Below are 4,515 nucleotides of genomic sequence, written 5' to 3'. Positions count from 1 at the left end.
GAGATCAAGGAGGCTAAACCCTAGAAGCTAGCCTATGGTATGATTGTTGTTCGTCCTATGGACTACAACCATCCGGTTTATATAGACACCGGAGAGGGCTAGGGTTACACAAAGTCGGTTACAATGGTAGGAGATCTACATATCCGTATCGCCAAGCTTGCCTTCCACGCCAAGGAAAGTCCCATCCGGACACGGGACGAAGTCTTCAATCTTGTATCTTCATAGTCTTGGAGTCCGGCCGATGATGATAGTTCGGCTATCCGGACACCCCCTAGTCCGGAACTCCCTCAACAGGCATGCCAACAACATGTCTATGTTTATCTTTTTCATCGGGTTTGGCAATTCTAGCAGCTACATCACATAAGTAAATAACATGCCCATCTATGTTTTCAACCAGGAGATCCTTGACCATAGAAATACTAGGTTCTACCTTGATTTGTTCAGCTGGTCTAGGTGTTCTAATATATCTTTTATTGACCACAGTTGAAACCTTAGCATGTTCCTTTATCCTAAGAAGGAAAGGTGGTTTCTTTATGTAAACAGTAGGAACAACTGGATCAACATTGTAAATGATAGTCTCTTCTTTAGCAACTACCGGTTCTTTAATTTCTTCTTTAATAGGTGGATGATATTTAAACCACTTCTCTTTAGGGAGATCAACATGAGTAGAAAATGATTCACAGAAGGAGGCTACTATCTCAGAATCTAGTCGATATTTAGTGCTAAACGTTTGAAGAGCATCGGTATTCATAAAAGACATAACACAATCAAACTTAAGATTAATATATGTCTCTTTACCTTCGTAGAGTTCCCAATCTTCAGAGTTGCATTTAATTCTTTCCAAAAGATCCCACCGGAATCCAATAGTCTTCTTCATAAAGGATCTAGTACAAGAAGTATCGAGCATGGATCGATCATTATGAGAAAGCCGAGCATAAAAATTCTGAATAATAATTTCTCTTGAGAGCTCATGATTGGGGCATGAATATAACATTGACTTAAGCCGCCCCAAGCTAGAGTGATACTTTCTCCTTCATGAGGCCAAAAATTATATATATAATTCCGATCACGATGAACTAGATGCACATGATAATTTTTTGATGGAATTCCAATTTCAACAGATTCCAATTCCAAGATCCAATATCGTAGGATTGCCTATACCATGCCAATGCTTTTCCCTTCAAAGATAAAGGGAAATACATCTTCTTAGCTTCATCGCCGGGTAAACTTACAAGCTTGAATAATCCACAAATTTCATCCACACATATAAAGTGCATATCAGGATGTTCGGTTCCATCTCCTGCATAAGGATTAGCTAGCAATTGTTCTATCATACCCGAAGGAATTTCATATTCAATATTTTCAGTAGGTACAATGGGCTGAGGGGTAACTAATTGTGTATATGGTCGAGGTGCAGATACCCCGAACAAACCCCTCAAAGGATTGTTCTCTATAGTACCAAGTGACAATAAATTTCAGCACGTAGTAAAAAAATTTCCTTACCGATTTCCACATACCAAGAGCACTTCATTCCCCGGCAATGGAGCCAGAAAAGAGCCTTGATGACCGACAAGTATCGGGGATCAATTGTAGTCCTTTTGATAAATAAGAGTGTCGAACCCAATGAGGAGCAGAAGGAAATGTTAAGCTGTTTTCAGCAAGGTAATGTCTGCAAGCACTGAAATTATAAGTAATGAGTAGTTTGATAGCAAGATAATTTGTAAAGAGCAAGTAACGGTAATAGTAAAAAAAGTGCAGCAAGATAGCCCAATCCTTTTGAGGCAAAGGACAGGCCAAAACGGTCTCTTAGGATAAGCAAAGTGTTCCTGAGGGCACACGGGAATTTCATCTAGTCACTTTCATCATGTTGGTTTGATTTGTGTTCGCTACTTTGACTATTTGATATGAGGGTGGACCGGTGCTTAGGTGCTCTTCTTACTTGAACAAACCTTCTACTTATGATTAACCCCCTCGCAGGCGTCCGCAACTACGAGAAAAGTATTAAGAATAAATTCTGACCATAGCATTAAACTTTTGGATACAAATCAGTCCCTTATGGAATAGCGCATAAACTAGGGTTTAAACTTCTGTCACTCTTAACGCATGATCTAATAACTACTCCAGAATGCATTCCCTTAGGCAAAAATATAGTGAAGTGTCATGTAGTTGACGTTCACATGACACCACTAAGGGAATCACAACATATATACCATCAAAATATCAAACACATATAAAATTCACATGATTACTTGCAACAAGCACTAGTAGATAATGGGCCTTTTGTCCTAGTTCTAGAGGGCCTTTAGTCCCAGTTCTGGAAACGAGACTAAAGGTGGAGTTCCATAGAGCGGCCATGTAAACCACTCATTCCAAATCATCTAACTTCCCGGCCGGTCACCCATCCCTTCACTACTCCAGCCTGAGCACGCTTAAATTTCGAGTTCTATTCCTGACAATACTAAGCTGTCAATCATATTAACCCTTCGGAGTTGAACTTGAGCATTAAGCACCGTTTGAGTTTGAAACCATTATTCTAAAAAACAGAAATTATTTAGTAACAATAATATTTCTTGAATAAGTAGTCTGACCATAGTTTGACCACAGTTTGACCAGATTTTACAATAGTTTGACCAGATTTAACCAAAAGCAAAAAAAAAAACCTAAAAAAGTATTTATTAACACTAATATTTCTTGAATAAGTAGTTTGACCATAGTTTCACCAGATTTAATGAAAAGTAAAAAAACTGAAATTTGAGCATATGTTTTTGTTTCCTTTCTGAATTTGAGGATTCTAAAAATTTGCAAATAGGCCTACGGCGGTCAAAATCGGATGTGGATTTTCGTTCTGATTTTCTTGATATATTATGCGTTTTTTTCGACATCGTATGCAAAAGATCTGGCAGTCTTACTTTTTCATAACACTTTTTTTGCAAAACATGTCCAAATTTAAGTTTTTTAAATTTTCTAACTAATAGATGTAGTAAGATATGGCGGTCACAATCGAAGGATTTTAATTTTAGAATTTTTTATCATTTTCTTTTGTTTTACAAAACTGAAAAGGCGATACACGGGGAGGGGGGGATGAAAATCGGACCTTTAGTCCCGGTTTGAGACACGAACCGGGTCTAAAGGGTATCGCGCCCTTTAGTCCCGGTTCGTGTCTCAAACCGAGACTAAAGGTCACCCTTAGTCTCGGTTTGTGACACGAACCGGGACTAAAGGGCATCGCACCCTTTAGTCCCGGTTCATGTCTCAAACCAGGACTAAAGGTCCCATTTGAACTGGGACTAATGCCTTCCCGACGCCTTAGCCGCTCGAACCGGGACTAATGCTCACATTAGTCCCGGTTCGTGATGCAACTGGGACTAATGTATACATTGAGCTGTGACCAAAGCCGTGTTTTCTACTAGTGAAGATTTCTCCCGTGACCTCAAGAAAAAAAGAAACTACTCACAAATGATAATCCTGCTCAAGATCAGAGGGGTATTAAGTAGCATATTGGATCTGAACATATAATCTTCCACCAAATAAACCATATAGTAATCAACTACAAGATGTAATCAACACTATTAGCCACCCACAAGCACCAATCTATAGTACCGGTACAAAGATTGAACACAAGAGATGAACTAGAGTTTGAGAGGAGATGGTGTTGTTGAAGATGTCAGTGGAGATTGCACTCCCCAAGATGGGAGAGTTGTTGGTGATAGTGATGACGATGATATCCCCCTTCGGGATGGAAGTTCCCCCGGCGTAATCGCTCCACTGGAAGGCAAAAGTGCTCCTGCCCAAATTCCGCCTCGAGAAGGTGGCGCTCCATCCCAAAAATCTTCTTTGATATTTTTTCTAGGCAAAATGACTTATATACAAGAAGATGGACACCAGAGCTGGGCTGGGCTAAGCACAACCCACCAGGGCGCGCCCTGGTGTCTTGTGCTCACCAGGTGGCCCCCCTCCGATAGTTATTTTCTTCATTATTTCTTATTTATTCCATAAAAATTCCTCGTGACGTTTCAGCTCATTTGGGGTTGTGCAGAATAGGTGGCCTGACGTAGCTTTTTCAGGTACAGATTTCCAGCTGCCGGAATTCTTCGTCTTTGTGTGAACCTTTCATATTGTGAGAGAAAGGGTATTAGAATTACTCCAAAAAGAATTATTATGTATAAAAATAATATAAATAACAGTAGGTAAACATGATGCAAAGTGGGCGTATCACGCTATAGGAGGAGAGGAAGGCCGCCTCTAGCCCTTGCCATGGAAGAAAGGTACCCTCAGGAGCGTAGCACGACGAGCGTGTGCTCGAGGACACTTGTGCTCCATTGGGGTGATGAATGCGCTGGGGGGGCCGATTGGGCAGCACCAGAGTTAGGATGCGGGGGACCCGGGGACGACGGCAGCACGCGACGACGGTGGCCTTGGGCGGCAGGGGGCAATGACAGGTGTGGATATGAGGGAACAAAGAGCTATGCGTGGAGGCGGAGCATCGCGAAAGGGGGTGAACGGAGCGCGAGGTGC

The sequence above is a fragment of the Triticum aestivum genome, unplaced genomic scaffold (genome assembly GCF_018294505.1).
Source record: "Triticum aestivum cultivar Chinese Spring unplaced genomic scaffold, IWGSC CS RefSeq v2.1 scaffold135807, whole genome shotgun sequence".
NCBI lineage: Eukaryota > Viridiplantae > Streptophyta > Magnoliopsida > Poales > Poaceae > Triticum > Triticum aestivum.
Note: the sequence above shows the minus strand (reverse complement) of the source record.